The 18,230-nt window shown below is 48.7% G+C and overlaps 1 pseudogene; it reads right to left on the bottom strand.

The window, feature by feature from the left end:
- Positions 1-18,230, bottom strand: part of LOC121464662 — a 26,158-nt pseudogene extending 7,928 nt beyond the window's left edge.

Here is an 18,230-nt window from a genome sequence, read left to right as displayed (position 1 = left end):
CCTTCTCAGACACACTTTGCAAACACATTCCCTCTAGTGTTTAAACTCTCGCGCATCTTTAGGGAAATAGAACCCATATGTTTCTCATTCATTCTGCACTTAACTCATCAAAGTTGTCTTTAAAGAGCAGTTTGTTTTCTAAGAAGTCGTAAGAACCCTTTCTCATGAATTTTGCTAGCCTTGAAAATCCTTCCCCCCACCTCGTAACTTTTCCTCAGATGATGGATGTGGATACAGTGTGTTAGTTCCGTTGCAGCTGCCAAGCCTGACATCTAAGCTAGCCCCCGACTGACGATAATGAATTAGTCTGATTTCACGGTGAGAACCGGCTTCATTCACTGTTTTTCCAAGCAAATGCCAGCAGAGGACTTACAAAATGTGCGTGTGAAGGCCCAGAACGCTCGCTGCCTTCTCACACTCAGTGGAGGTGAACTGCTCAAGCGCACACACTGAGTGTGTAACCCAGCATCGCACACTGGGGTGTATTCTCGTCCCATGTACCAGAAAACAGTTCAATTCAGCTGGAAGGGGCTGGATGCGTAGCACAGTGGGTAGAATGTTTGCCTAGCATGTCTGAAGCCCTGTTTTGGTTCCCTAACACTCCAAGGAAACAGGTCTGAGACTCCGGAATTCAGAAGGTAGAGGAGGCAGGCGGGCCACCCTGGGCTACAAACAAGTCTGAGCGAGGCCAGGCTACACTACCTGAGACCCTGGCTTCTAAAGAGATGATATGAATTCTGATAGGTCAACTTAGGTTTTGCCTGTATAGGTTGTCCATCCCTTACCAGAGATGCTCAGGACCAGAGGCGCTTCAGCGTTTGGAGTTGTTTGGATTTGAGGATGTTCGCAGAGATTTTACTGAGCACATCCCGTCAGAAACTTTGAAATCCAAAATGGCCCAGAACCTGAGAGGAGTATCATGTCGGTGCCCTAAGTTCGTGACTTCTAAGATTTCGATGCTCAGCTTTTCCTGAGATTTTTTTTCTTTTACAAGATATTATTCTCAACCAAATTAACAATTTAATGAAGTTGCAATAGTTGATCTGATCTGTATTTCAGAAATATTTTCCACCGGAGATTTAGTTGAGCGGGTTCCCGTTGCCCTGCAGCGGGGTTTTGAGAACAGCTTTTTGTGAAGCTCTGATTGAACCAGTTAATGGTCATTGCAATGAACGTACAGAGAAGTTTGCCGACAGCTAATTGGACAGAATGTCATAAGCCACAGTGACTCGAGGAAGATCTGCAGAGGCGTAGCGACAAAGAAAGGGGCTTGCTGGAAGCAGCTGGACACCACTCGGAGAAGAACCTGGAGAGCGGCACTGTCTGTCAGAGCCTGGTAGGGAATTGCAAAGTGTGTATCCGCTTAGCACTAGAACGCACCCGACACCCTCCCTGTAATAACTAGATTTCCTCGGATCTGTTTGGTCGAGGCATCTTTTCTGTGCCGGTAACTCGGCTTTTCACAGGCTCACTAGTTTGTGCCCCAAAAGGGGATCTTGATATTTCAGGGAAGCTATAGTGATAGATGAATTCAAGAATTAGCCTAACTAACACTTGGCTGAAACTAAGACAATATCAACTTTACCTTAGTTAGATTTTTTTTTCTTTTGCCGTTTACTATGTATTTTTCCCATGTGATTTCTTTACAAAAGAAACTCACACATTTTAAGGTGTAAGAACACAGTAGAAGCCTGGTCAGCGACTTAGTCCTTCCTCGCAGCCATGGCTGTCAGTACACTCTTCCCCTCAACTGCTGGGGTTGCATCATGCCAGCCTCCTCGCTAACCTAGGACAGTCTGCCCCCAGCTTCGACGGTGCCAGCATGTGAGCTGCAGCCAGGCATGGTTGGTGTGCCCCTGTGATGTCAGCTTTCAGAGCTGGACAGAGGATCATGTGTTCAAGGCTCGCTTGCACTACATAGGAAGTTCCAGGAAAGAATACAGGACTGCATAGCAAGACCTTGGGGGGTGTAGCTCAGGAGGTGATGCTTGTCTTTAAGTGCAAGGTCCTGGGTTTGCCCACACAGCACAGCACCCAACACACACAGGCGTTTACCACCGGCCACTCTATTGATGGCTTATAGAAACATTTGTAACTGACAGCATTTGTATAAAATATCTAAAAACGCAATGTAGAACTTTTAAAGATGAGATTTGTGAACGCAGAAAACCTTATTGGCACAAAAATCTTTACAAAAATGTTGAATGATTTGTGTTGAAAGGCACGAGGTTAAATGTGTTTTGCTGGCTTTTCTGGGGGGGAGGGAAGGGTAACAATTTGGGGACACTGGTTTTGTTTCTCCTCCTTACCCTCAGTAGCTGTCACTGCTCACAGAGTTGTTTTACAGCAGTGCAGAGGTCCACACGGAAATCGCAATTTTAAGTTCGAAACATCATTTTTCCAGCATTTCCTTGTGTCAGGAACATCGGAATCCTCTTGGCTAGTCACCATGAAGTCACGCAGTTAGCTGTGGTTATGCTTGCTGGCTATATGGAACCTGCCATGCTATTCCCCTTGCCCAACCTCGCACCCACACCCTCTAGCCTTCTTCTGCACCCTTCCCTCCCCCAGGGTCTTTGCGGCACTCACCCTCTCGGGAAAGCTGCTTCATCGGCTTCCGTGTGAGATCAACTTCTTAATGAGCTGCGTTGTGAACCGTGCCCACTAATTCTGCAGGAGTTTTTGTTTAACTTTCGAGTTTTTTCTTGAAGCTCCTCAGTCCCTTCATGTTAATTGGAAGGTCGCAGTTTTGTATTAACAGTGCAAAATCCACCAAACCTCTTCCTTTCAAACTTTTTTTTCTAACAAATCAGAAAATTGCTTCAAATACAAGTTGCCCATATTAAGAGTTTTAACAAGAGACGCGACGCTTTTGGCAGCAAAACCCTGTAGCAAGGGGGATGTTTCTCAACATCAGTCTCCGTCTGACAAATTCCTTTTAAAATGATCATTATTTCCTCATTTTAAAAGAGAATCAATTATAGATAACTGAGATGCGCATTTCATTGTACGGGAATACGTTTATATGCATAGCAAAAGTTTAATCCAAACCACTATCTTGCCTCTACCATGTGTGAGGCACAGCAATACTCTCCGGTGAATTCCTTTCATAAAGCTGCCTGATCTGGTGTAGGAAACTGGCTACCCTTCCGGCTAGCCCCTGGATGCACACCCCGCCCCGACAGCACATCCGCGCTAGATCCTCTAGCCCATCCTAGAAGTGGGCTGGGGAGTAGCAGAGACCCATGCCCCTGCCTATATGCACCATGCTGTTCCCAAGCGGCCATTAGGAACAGATTTATCATTTAAGCTCCAACAGCTTGTCAAGGTGACATCCTAGGCATCTGTCCCCTAGTCACTTGCTCTGGACTTCTTCAGCCCAGTCCTTGTTGTCTTTGGGTGGCCTGGGCAAGGTTTTTGTTCTTGTTTTTATTTATTTTTAGTTTTATGTGAATGCATGTTTTACCTGCATATCTGTGTAACATATGCATGCCTGGTACCTGCAGAGGGTAGAGGAGGATGTCGAATCCCTTGGAACTGGAGTTACAGACGGTTGTGAGCTGCCATGTGAGTCCTCTGGAAGGGCAGCCAGTGCTCTTAACCTCTGAGCCATCTCTCCAGCCCGTACCTGGGAGAAGTTTGATTCCTGATTGAACGTCCATTTCTCCACAATCATAAACTCCTGACATCCAGACGGGACATGGAGATGTCATCAAGATCGCTTCATTGTTCAGAAACCAGTCAGCTATCGGCAATCCTTGTGCTAATGCCTGTGCTTCTCCATATCGTGCGAACGTCCCCTGGGAAGGTGGCAGCATGGAACGTTAGACGTGTGCTTGCTGGCCTTTGCTGATCACGAACAGAAACGGCGCTTTCAGTTGCTTAGCCTGCAGTCATTCAAGGGAATTCTGTTAATCACACCTATCAAGAATCCAACCACTACCAGAGTTTAAAGCTGAATTTGAAGCAAGCTTTAATTAAATACTGGCTGGGTGGATGGGCTCTGGCCAGGTCCATGGTCAGGTTCCTGGAAAATGGCCCAGAATCTAGTATGGCAAGGGTTTAAGAATCTGAACCCATAATTCATTGTATTTCCCACCAGGTCCAATCAGGGGCAAGCATACATCCTGACATATTTCCTGCCCCCATACCTCCCACCCACATGGGATCAAGCACATCCCGTGCAGACGGGTCAAACAAACTTGTTTAGGGGGTGAAAACATGTGGCGGTTATCTCCCATAAACAACGGTCTCCTACATTCAGGAACTCTCTGTCCTTGGGCAGGGGGCTTGCAGGTCAGAGGTATTTCTGTTTCACAGATCTCGAAGGCATAGTAATTAAAAGTTAAAAATGTAACTTTGGCTCTCACGAGTCCACCAGTGGCAGAGACCTTTACTAATAGCAAACTGTGAGGGTGTAGCTGGCTGCAGAGAGAAAGGGAGTTTTCAAAGCAGGATGGTGGGATGCGCTCTGTGACTGGGCAGGCAAGGTGTAAGGGACGTGTGGATGTTTGGTCTTCTGCAGGCTGCCTCCCCGTCCACAGAGCTATCTCTGCTCCTCCTTGAGATGCCTATCGCATCTGTCAGAGAGCAAGAGGCACCGGCATCGTGAGAACTTCAGCTCTGGAACCAGACCGGGATTCTTACCCCAGCTCCACCACTTCCAAGTTGTGAGGTTTTGGGCAAGTGACTTACCCTCTCTGTGCCTTTTATTTCACCTGAAAATGGAGATACATGTAACCGTCATTTCTGATATCTCTGCTGAGGTTAAGTGAGGTGCTCGACAGGCAGGAGACTGTCAGCTCTGATGCCGCAGTGGCCTCTCATAAGAGTTCGTGGCTGTGGTGTGCTAGTCCTGGTGTGGACGAGGCCAGAGCATACAGCATGGGGGAGCAGCTGCCAGCGCAGAGTCCCAGGAGGGCTCCTTAGCCAGCATGCTGCTGTCCGCTACATCCTGACCACCTCTCGGCTCTGTCGCCTGGAACAAGCAGATGGGATAACGAACTGACTATCGCTGAACTTGGACGTGTGGATGAACGACTGCCTCGGCAGCTGCCAAAACCAAGGGCTCCTCTGTATTAGCTGTGTCACAGAAGCTGTAGGACAAGAGTTAAGTGGCCGCTCCTCCGCGTTCCCTGCCAACACTTAGGCTATACGACACTGCTCGGGAGGAGGTTCACAGCTGAGGCGCACGTTCTCAGCAGCCACAGGCACACACGTGTTCTGCTGGGCTGTTTTTCCAGCAATGGCCAGGAGGAGGCAAGAAGAGAGAATCTGTTCTCCCTGGTCCCCAGTCTCTCCTGAACCTCAGGCAGCACGCAGCAGGGCATCAATAAAGAGGAAGGGTAGGGTGATCACAGACATCACGCTTTTCCTTACTGTAGACCTGGCACATGTCCTTTAGCGAGAATCCGGCTGATTTCTGCGTACTTCGCTTAAGAGGCACACTAGAGTGACATGTCCCATTGCATGACAGCAGAGGGTCTCGGGTCCCATAAGACTTTCCCCAAAGTCTCTCACCAGGAAGTTTAGTGAGTAACTTTTGGGATGTTACACAAGAGTCTGGAGGCTTGAGCCAGGACTTATTTTCCCGTCTATTCTACTTTGAATCTTGATGTAAGTCTATAATTTGGATTTGTGTAAGATCAGTTCGATGTACCGATTCCCCGATGGCTTGAGGCCTGGCCCCGGCCCTAACAGCTCGGCGAGGTAGAGAGCCATGTCAGTCAGAGGATACTGGTTGTGTTGGGTGGGTGAGCATGTGGCTGGGAGATGGTCTGGAAGAGGACAGAGAAAGCTTTGTGTGAGAAACAGGTTACTCCATCCATGTGAAGCCTGCAGTCGGCTTACGGGATACAGAGGGAGTGGACATCCATCCAGCAGACGTTACTGATCACATCTCAATGGTTTTGTGCTGTGGAGGCCTCTCAGTAGTTACGCTGGTTGTGAGGTCTGAGGCAGCCTCTTCTTAAAACCTCCTGGGGTCTGAAGATCATTGGTACTTACTCACCAATCTGTCCTTGCACTTGAAAGTCTCCTCCCTGTAAGCTAAGACACTTCCCCGCAGAAATATCACCATAGCAAAGTCTTGGATTTGACCTTCTCTGGGATGGAAAGCTCAGAGTTAAACCCTGGCCAGCTACAGGAATCCATTTCCTTTCATTGCGATATGGCTTACAGGGAAATTTGGGATGGCTGGCCGTGGGCTCATCAGGACACTGTGTTTATGCAGAGGGAGGGGACCACCGTCCCCAGAGCCGTGCAGCCCTGCCACCGCGTAGCTTTTACAGGCTGTTGGATTCTGAGCCTTCTCCACGTGTTGGGCTCTTTCCAGCTCTCTGACGCTGCCCCTCTCTCTCCCCAGTCTCCAGAGTTGTCAGTGGGGTAGAAATTTTTCCACCTGTGAACCCTGCCTACTTTGGAACGCAAAAGGCACTTCCCAATTTACAGTTGCATATTAAATTCACACGTTCCAGATAGGAATTCGCACAATCTATTTTGCATTACTCACACTTAATGGTAATTTCTCTTGCTCGTTGCCCCCAGGCTGCAGAGAAAGGGAGAAAATGGATTTGAGATCTTTATTTTGACTTTGTTCCCAGATTGTAAATCTAATTATCTGTATGTTGTGCCTTGTTTTCTTTTTCTGTTTTCTTCAGCATAGACACTGCTCTCCAAACACCTGCTAAGAAAGGGGTCTCCATCGAAAACCACAGTCACCTACGTTATCCGACAATTCACTTGGAAAATTCTTTTTTTTTTTTTTTTTTGTCCACCCTAGTTTGATGCATCAAGTTGATGCATGCCTCTAACAGACATGGCGTCTGCCCATGAAGGGTGAGGCTCGTGTCCAGACTGCCAAGGCTTTCATCTCCTGTTCAGTATCACACAGACTAAACTAGAATCCATTTGTTCTATGAGGGTGATAAACATTGCACCTTCAATGTGATGAACAACCACAAATTCTCTCTGTGTACACACACACACACACACACACGTGCAAAGCCTGGGCCATGGAAATGACCTCTGAATAAGGAATCACTATGCTTCTAAGGATACTCAGCTGATCTCCAAAGTAGACTCTGGAGGGGTTAGGAAATGAGCTGGGGCTCTGGGTGACAAGAGCAGTGTCCTCTGTGACCGGCTAACTCTTACACTTAAATCAACCCATATTTCATATCTATGCTTTGCCACCTGGCTTGATACCTTTTCTCAGTACAGCATGCCCATCTTGCTTCTCTCTGTATCTTCAGGGGACTCCCCAGCTCCACCCTTCTTTCTCCCAGCTCCTCACTTCTTCCCTCCAGCATTCTCAGTTTGGATTCCCTGTCTAACCTTATCCTGTTCAGCTACTGACCAGTTGACTTCCTTATTAAACCAGTCTGAGTGGCCAGTCTTCAAAGTGGCAAGAGCAACCAGGCTTGAATGGCAAACCCCTGCACTGACTGGGCTGCCGCCCCAGCTCCCATAACTTTGTTTCTCAAAGTCACGTTTTCTTCTTTGGAAGTTTGAAGGCTGGAACATCAGAAAGTTCTAGAGCTGGGTGCAGTGACATTTTGTTTATGTTTTAACAAATGAGGCTTGTCTGAAGATCAGAGTGCAGCGCTTAATCCCAGCACTAGGGAGGTGGGGACAGGAGTGTTGCGACTGGACAGGGAGAGGAGTATGGGGCAGAAAGAGACAGGAGCTCAGTGCAGTCCGAGGCTTGGTGGAGACAGATGGAGTCTGGAGATGCAGTCTGAGGACAGGATCACCCCTTCGGTCTGAGCACTGGTAGAGGTAAAAGAACTCTCTAATGGCTGGTCTCTTCTGCTTCTCTCATCTTCAGCATTAACCCCTATACTGACTCTGGGTTTTTATTATTAAGACCAACTAGAATTTGTGCTCCAGCTGGGTGAACATTGTTGTGCTTCTACGAGGACATGTGAGGTCACGGGAGCAAATGTGTCCTTCATCATATCAACTTGGGGAAGTGTCACCAAAGAACATGGGTTGTTGTTCCTGAAGCTACGCCTCTCTGGGAGACAGAGACAAAAAACAGAAGCTGGAGGGTCCCTTTGGGAATGAAGCCTAGCCTGGTTTTCTATCCACACCCCCGCCCCCAGTCACATTTGTGTGACAAGAAACTCACGTAAAGGTAGTGTGTAGCATCAGCACGGCGCCAGGAACTGTTTCATACTTTAATAAGGTCACAGTTCATGCTAGGGCAGATTGCAGCATTATTTTGCGAATAACTAGCACAGTGTGCCAATTTGACTTCAAATATAACGTGTACAGAGCTTGGGCTGTTTCCCCCCCCAGTTTCCAGGAGATGGGGGTGGCGACACTGGTGACATCGGTCGCTGGGAGCTACTCAGGCGTCTGCTATGAGCTGCTACTCTTTGCATGGTCTTCATCTGAAAGAGACAGTAAGAATGACATAACCTCACACGGCCAGCGTGAAATATGGCTGCCTTTGATCCAGTCTCTGACTTTGCCAATGCCACAGACTTCAAATTCTGAGGTTACTGACTGATGGAAAAGGGTGGGTGCCGCAGAGTGGAAGACAGCCAGAGTCAACGTGGGAGCCGTCACTGCTATGGGAGGGGGTGGCAGACAGAGAAGCGCCTGACACTGGGGTGTGAGGCCTCCAGGTAAGAAGAAACTTGAGTGGTGATTACCACATGTCTCAAGAGCAGCGTGACCTCTTCCTCTGAGGGAAGCCCCTGAACGAGCACTCACTGATACCTCTTAGCTACTAAATGTGACGTTCTAAGGTCTGTCACTGTGGTGGTTTGAATGGAAATGGTCCCCATAGACTCATGTTTGAAGGCTTGGCCGTAGAGCAGGGCACTGTTAGGAGGTGTGACCTTGTTGGAATAGGTGTGGCCTTTGGGAGGAAGTGTGTCACTGTGGCAGCACTGGCTGAAACATTTTGCATGCATGCATGTTTGTGCACACGTGTGTCCAGAGCCACTCCACATTGGGCTGGCATATGTCAGGAGCCACCTTTTTGGGGGGTACTTCTGCCACGATCCTAGCTGCAGCGGGTTCACACATTCCAGGGTAGGTAGGGGTGTGAGGGTTAGAAAAGTCAGGAAGGAGGAACAAAGACAAGACAGAATCAGAGACATAGGACAGGATCAGGAGGGTCACTCAGTGCCTTCCCACATACTGAGTTCACCTGCATTTATTTTTCCATATGTTTTTATACAAATGGGGGGAAGAAGGCAAAAGGCTGTTTTAACAGGGTACAAAGGACAACCTGAATACTTACTTGCCCCAATACTGAGACATCAAACCATTATCTCTTGAGAAAAGCATTTTGTTGTTCAGGCAGTGAAGCCATCCTAGACCAAGTATCCATCCTGGGGGCAGTCACTCCCTAGGTCAAACCTCCTGTTTCAAAATGAGGAACGGGAGTATGTTTGAATTCCCTGACCTTTGGTCAGGGTGATCGACCTCCATGGGCCACCTTAATGTCCAAAACATCAGGTAACCACACTCTAGGTCAGGGTGTATAGCCACAATTGTTAATAACGTTGAATAAGCTCAGACTCCCTGACCTTCAGACAAGGTTGGAATAGGCTCACATTTTTGGGCCTCCACACATGTGTATGCAGTACCTACAAAGGCCAGAAGAGGGCAATTGATATCCTGGAACTGGTGTTAGAGATGGATGTGAGCCACCATGTGTGGTTGCTGGGAACTGAATCTAGGTCCTTTGGAAGAGCAGCTGGTGCACTTAACTGTCTGACATTTTGGCTGACATCCCCCTCTCCCCTGATGATTTGATGACTTCCTTGACAAGAGCTCCTGTCTAAGATGGCCCCCCTCTTCCCCTAATCTAAGATCTTCCCCCTCTTAGATGAGGGGGAAGAGGGGGGCCACTTGCTCTGCATGTAAACGCCTTGAGAACATCAGACCCAGCTTCCCGGAAAGTAGTTCCTGCTTCCAGGATTCCCAGCAGCTGTCCCCAGACTGCTCCCCTGCTCAGGTTCCTTGGTTTTCAGTTCCACTGCCTCCAGGGACTGGAAGCCCTTGGTCAGCAGGGTTTATGGTGGCCCTTGGAGATGCTTGGCTTCAGGAAGTGCAAACGGCACCTGTAAAAGACAATCCTGTCTATGTCCCTAGTTTGGTTTCCTAGACCTTGATCCCTTCTTTCTCATTCCTCTCCTCACCCAGGTTGTGCCCTGGGGCCTTTGACTGAAGGACTCAGCTTCTGTTGAGTCTGGTACCCATGCTATCTGATTACCACACGGCACCATCATGACTGTGCGCGTCATTAATATGGATTAGGTTCATGTCGTTCTAGGTTTTATCGATTACTAACATTGGACTCTGTTGTATGACATGGATATCATGCCCGTCTGCTCACAGATAAACAAAACAGGGACAACTGCCTAGTCCTGTTTCACTTGTGTTGGGCAATTTGGTGTCACACTGCAAAGCCCACCGTAAAGCTCAGCCTGAGGTTGGCAGCATGGCCAGAGAGCCGGGGAGTGTGATTTTGTAGCTTTGATTTTAAAGTTATTGTGATTTTTCTTGACTTTTAGAAAAGGGATATTCATTTATATTTTATGTGTATGGGGCCTATAAGTGTTTTGCCTGCATGCATGTATGTGCGTCATGTATGTGCCTCATGCTCAAGGAGGCAAGAAGAAGGGATTGCATGGTCTGGAACTGGAATTACATATGATGTGAGTCTGCTCAGTCACCTCTCTCACCCTCCGGGTTTTCTTTTCCTCAAGATCTTTGTGCACACACATATGTGCATGTATTTATGTATGTACATGTATGTGTGCGTGCACATGTGTGTGCATATGGGTATGCATGAATGTGTGTGAGTGTGTGCACACGTGTATGTGCATATGTGTGTGTGCATGTATGTGTGCGTGTGTGCACGTATGCATGATGTGGAGACCAGAGAAGAACCTTGGGAATGCTGTCCACCTTATTTTTTGAGACATGGCCTGTCATTAGCCTGGAGCGATTGTGCTAGACTGGGGTCAGTAAGCCCCAGGGACCCTCCTGTCTCTGCTTCCTCCTCCGTTGGTGTAAGTCCTTGTGCTTGCACGGCAATGACTGAGCCGCCCGCTGCCCCAGCCTCCGAGGATGGTGTTTTCCTTGCAGATGGCTCTATAGGGTCAGGGAAAAGCTGAGTTGGGATGAGTAAAGCAAAGTGTAAGGGAATGAAATGGGGGGGGGGTGGGAACCACTGAATGTGCTAGATTGGGAACTCGGTCTTATAACGAAGGTGTCCCTCCCATGTGTCACCAGAGAAGCCCTGGGAGGCCAACAGAACTGGAAGGGGCCACAGTGAGGGGCAGCCGGGTCACCCCAGCCGTCCTGTCAGCCACCAGCCACAGCACTTGGACGTCTGCCTCCCCAGTGCAGCAGTCAAGCACTGTGCTCTACAGTTGGATAATTTATGGCTCCGTCTCGACGCCTAAATTGTCGGCAGCTCTAGAGTTTGAACCGTTTCCTGCTTACACTCCCGGGGACACGGCACCAGCCCAGAGAGGAGTCCCCATGGGTAGCCGCTTTTGTCCAGCTGCTTACTCACGGCTGTACCCACACACCGAGGACAATGCTCGGCTTGAGTCAGTCCCAATGCTTATTCGCTGAAAGAATGAGTGACTCGAAGACGCTCGGAAAATCTCAGCCCTTCCCTCTCAGGACCGCATGCGTCCTGTTAACAGGCGACGGCAGCGTGGCTGCTCCACAGGCAGCTGCTTCGCATCCACTTTCCTCTGGATTTAGGCCCTTACTGTGCTCCCTGCTATGATGAAGGCATGGGTTTAGACAAAAACGCAGTGGTTTGGTTTAGGTAACAACTCATCCGACTTGAGCGAGAAATTAACAGCTGACAGCTGATGGTTCTGGATTCGGATCCTGGCTTGGACAGAGAGTTACAACTCAGGGACACGTCTCACTTTTTTTTTTTTTGAAAGTTTTTGATTTCCTCATAAACAGCTAAAACACTCCTGTGTCTGTGTGTAACACAAAGTCCTGTCTCTGTAGATGTAAATATGATTACTCCGCTAAGGCCCTGCCAGCAGAGCTACAGGTCCAGAGGGCACAAACTCTCCCGGAAAACTCAAGGAAAAAGAGATCAGAAATTGCTGAAGGCTTGTCCTCAAGGCTTAATTCTCTTGCTCGGCAAAGCACAGGCTCTTATTAGCCAGGCAAGCTCCTCAGAGCAGGGAGGTAGAGGCCCTGCACTGTGGAAGGAGCGCTGGTCTCCATGGCAACGGCACATTAGCTTTTGATGCAGGCGCACCTGGCATTCTCAGGTTACCTCACCATATGGTATCTCATCTATTTCATCAAGAAAAAAAATCTCTACGTTGACCTTCCCACTACCATGTGCAAAAATTCACAGCACACATATGTGCACGTGCGCGCGCGCGCGCACACACACACGCCTCATGCAATTCACAACCCACTCAAGCTATGCAAGCTTCTGACGGAGACCAGAAACAGCACCGAAGCTGATCAGTCAATGGATCACAGGTTGTTTTTATCCCTCAAAGTGGGTGGCCAGAAGAGGCAGTGCCCAACAGATACTCCAACCCTTCGTCACGGGACAAAGTGGGAGTCCCATCGTTGAGTAGGACTCATGACACCATTTGTAAAAGTTGCCCTGCAGATTCGCCCCCACATTTAAATGCTTGGCTTTGAACTTGTTTAAAAGGCAAAAAAAAAAAAAAAAAAAAAAAAAAAAAAAAAAGGAGAAGCTGCAGCTGCCCACGTGACACCCCAGAAGCGCCATGGCTGCTCGGAGACTTCCTGCTCAGCCTCAGAAATAGATGCTTAGAAATTTCATGTTGAAAGAGATGTCAGAAACTGGGGACAAAAGTCATTTATTTCTTGAAGTACATCAAAGCTCGCCTTATTGACTTGGTCTCCCCTCCCCCCCCAACCCCTGCCCGCCCATATTTCCCAGAAAGCCCATTAGAGTTACCCATGCTCGCTGCTCTGGCATGCTCGAGTGTTGCCGTGGTGCCCGTGTGTGTGCTATGTTCCGTGAAGAGCCTTTGAGGACAATGACTTGAAAGCCCATAGTGAGGAAATGGTAGAGGCAGGCAAGGGTCTAGAGGGCTCGCCTTACCAAGGGTGGTTTTCTTTGCAGCACCTTAAGTAGCTCTCTGAGGAATGAATAATAATAACTGAACATGTCTGCCCAGCATGAGCAAAGCTGTTGGGTCCTGCGATTGCACAAATAACGGGGAACAGACCCCCGAAGTCTATTAACCGGAAGCAACTTTATTAAAAACACCACGGGGATTAAAAAAGGAAAGAGTGATTTGGCTCTCGGACCCCGAGAAGGGGCTAGGCTATAGGCATATAATTCCTCCTATTCCTCAAAGCGAGCCATGTCCTGCAAAGTTCATACATTATGTTTTGAAATGGGGTCCTCATACAAGTTCCCAGATCAGCGTTTGTGGAAAAGACCCTCTGCTGAGAGCAATTTAAAAAAACCAGAATCTCTTCCCTCCACATCATAGCAGCTTTTGGGCCAGCTCATTGGATCGTTCTCTCAGCCCCTTCTCCATCCCATTCCATCATAAGGAAACTCGGCGATGTCCCTGTAACCCCAAAAGGTCTCCTGAAGCACCTCCGGCCTTCCCCAGACATGCCAAGCAGAGTCAGATTTTGGGTTCCAATTCTTAGAGGAGGCAAGGTGACACAAGAAAGAAACACTAGTCAGCTCTGAAGGGAGGAACGAGCTCAATGTCTTTCCTAGAGTCCTCACGTCTAAGGGACCATGGTGGCAACTCCTGGGCATTTCTTATTCTCGAGAGGACTCCAGCAGAACCTCTGACAAGTGTGTCCAAGCAGCCAGTACGTCCACTCACACCCTCATTGGCCTCACCATAGAAACTCTTTCTGGCCCCTCTTGACAGCCTCCAATCAGTGGTTCTCAACCTGTGGGTCCTGACTATTTTGGGGGATGAATGACCCTTTTGCAGGAGTCGCCGAACACGGGAAGCACAGATATTTACATGACTGTTGCGGCTGTTTGCTCACACTGTGAACCCTGAGATTGGGCTAATTAAATAAAAACCTGAGGTGGGAGAGGTTGAGGAGCAGCCAGTTGACCTTCCTCCTCAGCCAGCATCTCAGAGAGAGAGAGAGAGAGAGAGAGAGAGAGAGAGAGCGCTTTTGCCGCTGTTCCAATCCAAAAGAACTCCCAAATTCCCCGTCCCTCCCTTCTATTTCCTGTGTCTGTCTCTGTTTTTCCTGACTCCCTCGTTGCACTCTATGGCTACTTCCTGTCAGCTAGCTTGCTGGCTCTGCCTCCTGACCTCAGGTTTTTCTTCAGTTAACACAATCTCAGGTTCACAGTGAGATCAAATATCCCGCAATGCATTACGATTCATGACAGTAACAAAATTACAGTTATGAAGTAGCAACAAAAATAATTTCATAGTCGGGGTCACCACAACATGCGGAGCTGTATTAAAGGGCCACAGTGTTAGGATGGTTGAGAAGCCCGCTCACCTGAAGAACAATTGCATCCCTTGCATCTCCATGGAGATGAGGAGGGCACAAGGGCAGTCGAGGCTTCCTCTCTCCCCTCCGGCGTGGTGAGCTAAGTGACGGTCACAGTGGTCAACTGTCCCACCCTCTGCTCCGTAGAACCCAGGAATGCTCTGATGACCCTGCCAGGGGATGTTTATGGAATACAGAGGTATGGTAGTTTTCTTGTTGCTGTGACCAAATACCTCGGAAGCAGCTTATGGAAGGAGAGGGTAGTTTCTGTTCACAGTTCTGGAAGGTCTAGCCAGCCCACCAGGGTTGGGGAGGCGTGCCATCCGGTGCTGCTAAGTCTGTGGCAGCGGCGCTAGCTTGCAGCACAGTTCATTCACAGATATGAAGATCAGGAAGAGAGGAGGAGTAGATCCCTCAAATGGCCCTGTGACCCCCTGACCCTGTGACACCCCCTCACCTGCTGGGACCTACCTCCTAAGGGTTTCACGACCTACCCGACTGCATCATGATCTGGGACCAGGCGTCCCGACACACAAGCCTGTGGGGGCATCTCGGACCCAAGTCACAGAGAGGAGCTCTCCAAGTCGTATACTTAGCTGGCGTCAGAGGCCAAGGAAGGAGCTGAGCACCCGTCCTAACCCTGCAGCAGGAAACGGTATGAGCGATCCCCCCGCCCCCACCCCACTCCTGGATGTCAATGGGAGGGGGAGTTGGGGGTGAGCCGAGTTCACACCCACCCATGTCAGCAGTGAGGCCGTGCAGATGGATGATCCTGCTTTTCCTAGGGAGGTATTCGTGGAGTCGAGAAAGAAATATGAAGTGACTTAGAGAAATGCAGAAGAGTTAAACCCAGAGGATGTGTGATCCGTACCAAAACACGGCCTCACTGAGCTTTTTGAAGTCATAGACTACAAACCAAAATAAAACAAAAACAAGTTTTTTTTTTTTTTTTTTTTTTTTTTTTTTTTTTTTTTTTTTTTTTTTGTATGAGGCAGTTACAAAGATACCTCAGTTAAGGGAAACTCAGGTTTGAGTGGCAGGAGACTTTCCATCTGAAACCACACCAGGCGGAGCTCGTAAGCCTTTTCAAGTACTGGAAGAAAAGACCAACCAGGCTGGAGAGATGGTTCAGCAGTTAACAGCACTCACATCTTTTGCAGAGAACCCAAGTCCAGTTGCCAGCACTCACATCAGAAGGTTTCCAAATGCCTGTAACTAGAGTTCCAGGGCGGCATCTGATGCCCCCTTCTGGCCTTTCTAAGTACTGCATGTGCACATACCTACATACACACATAAAAATGCAACCAAAAAAAAAAATCTGTTAGAAATGAATGGCTTACCACAAATTCCATAGCCAGCAGAAATAACTTTCTGCTGTGAAGGGGGGAGGTAAATAAAGACATATCAGACACATTAAAAAGGCAAATGTCTAGCCAGCAAACCTGTCTCTTCAGAACAGCTACATCGGAGGTTCTGAGCCTTCCTAACACTGTGACCCTTTAACACAGTTCTTCATGTTGTGGTGACCCCCAACCATAAAGTCATTTTCACTGCCACTTCATAGCTGTAACTTTGATATTGTTATGAATTGTAATGTGAATGTCTGATATGCAGGAAATGTGATATGAAAGGATTGTTCAACCTCAAGGTGATTGTCACCCACAGATTTAGAACCACCGGGCTAAGGGATGTTCTTTATTTATAGATATACCATCTAAATGTTTAAAGAGAGACGAGAATCTGCTACTAAGTGATAGAGACCAGAGCAAAGAAAATTACTGGAGATAAAGTGGGCTTTTCATAAGTCAAGAATACAAAAGAATCTGCTTGAAAAGAAGAATTATATTCTTAATTTACATGTATGAGTGTTTTGCCCGCATGTAAGCAAGTGTACGTGTACTGAAAGACCCCCAGTGCGGGGAGACTCTCACTCAAGTCTCGAGATAACACGACCCCCCCCCCCCCCCAGTAACTCACGAGAGACCGTCCTTGCTGCAATTACACGAGGCTTTAATGATGAGATGAGACGGGAACAGTGCACTGGGGCCAAGACTCATAACCCACGCAGGGGAAGAGTTCGACCCCGAGTGACCGATTTTTAAGGGAAGAAACCACAGCCCAGTGATCCGGAATTGGCAGGGAGTGTGTCACAGAAAATTCCCAAAATACCAGTGAAGTCACAAGGGGGCAACCCCCTGCCTCTCAGGACCACTCCCAAGGTCATAATCAGCTAGTTCCTAAAACACATTGCAATGACAATCACAAGGGGGAAACTCCCTGTTTCTCAAGATTATTCTCAAGATTACAATCTAACTTTATCTTCAGCTGGTTCCTGAAACACAGTCACTGAACCGGCTAATCCTAGATTTTGATTCTTCTCTTCCTGCTTGGATTTTTGGCTATTTTCTTCCTGCTGGGGAGGTCTGGATTTATCCAGGTCTTTCAGTACCTTGTTTACGCATGGCTCGCATTGCTCCTGGCAGCCAGCAGAGGGGTTTCACGCGGTGGTGAGTCCCCACGTGGGTACTGGGAACTGAGCCTGGGTCCTCTGCAAGAGCAGCCATCTCTCCAGCACCCGCTGCTCTGGTTTTGATGGCATTTCTCTTCCTCTTTGGACTACGGGTTTTTGAGGGCACAGGGAGCTTGCTCTCCCATACTGCCTACCCCATGAAATGCTCAGGGGGAGGAGTGGGTATTCATGGCACCGTGCTAGACTAATAACTGAGAGGCCCTCAGATATGGAGCCAGCAGCAACCGGCTCACTTTTGACTTGAGGTGCGGTGAAGATGGGGTTCCTCAGTGTCCAGAGTGCTTTAGACAGAGTCCCCAGAGCTTTGGGTAACTGAGTCCTCCCCATGGAGAGTCTGCCCTGTTATCTTTATAATCCTCTAAAGGACCCGACCAGTTCTTATGCAAATAACCACCCAGCTCTTCTGAGAACCATATGCAGATTAGGCCCCACGGTGACCCTACCCAAGAAACCACTTCCATAAATAACCCCACGTTAAGACCCACTGGGGTCAACCGGCCAACCGTCTGATTAAGTACTCACTGAAGCTCAGTGAGAGGTCCCTGTGACAACGGGATGTAAATCTAAGTGCCTGGTTAGGAACACAGAAAGCTTCCCTGGTCACATTGCTCTGCGGTGGCAGAGGAAGAAGTTCTTTATTTGGAAAATAGCAGGGACATGAAATTCTTGGAAGTTGGTCCCGATTTCTTTGTTCTCACCCTCTAGTTATGATGGCGTTCAGTGCCCCAGATTGGCAGGCTGTGGCGTGATGTGGCGTTAGGTGTGTGACCCAGTGACCCTAAGGCCAGACTGTGCACACGCATAGAGCAGGCCAACTAGCGAGGCCAGCGCAGACCAGGTGTGACTGCAGAAGGAGGTTTTCCTCGGGGACTTTTAGGCCGAGTGCTGGATCCCAGCTTCCCAGGCCGGCAGGAAGTCAGAGGCCCCCTCAAACATTTCCTCTCATCATGCTCCCACGAGTCCACCCTGGTTCAGCTTTCTAGGGGACTTAGACCTCTGAAGTCTCTTCACCCTGACTCCCCCTCCCCAAACCCAGGCTTCCCCATCATCGCCGGCCTCACCCCATGGCCTCAGGTGGCTGCATCGTCCCTGCAGCAGGAGTCCGTGTTGAAGCCCCCCATACCTTTCCACGTGGGATGTCTCCTTGTTTGTTACCCAGGGTTCCCTGGGCCCTGTACCGGTTCACACCATTGTCAAACCCTTCAGCTTTGGGATTTCCCAT

The sequence above is a fragment of the Microtus oregoni genome, unplaced genomic scaffold (genome assembly GCF_018167655.1).
Source record: "Microtus oregoni isolate MIOR12 unplaced genomic scaffold, Mior012 000029F_ref0000214, whole genome shotgun sequence".
Classification (NCBI taxonomy): Eukaryota; Metazoa; Chordata; class Mammalia; order Rodentia; family Cricetidae; genus Microtus; species Microtus oregoni.
Note: the sequence above shows the minus strand (reverse complement) of the source record. Positions and strands in the feature narration are given on the sequence as shown.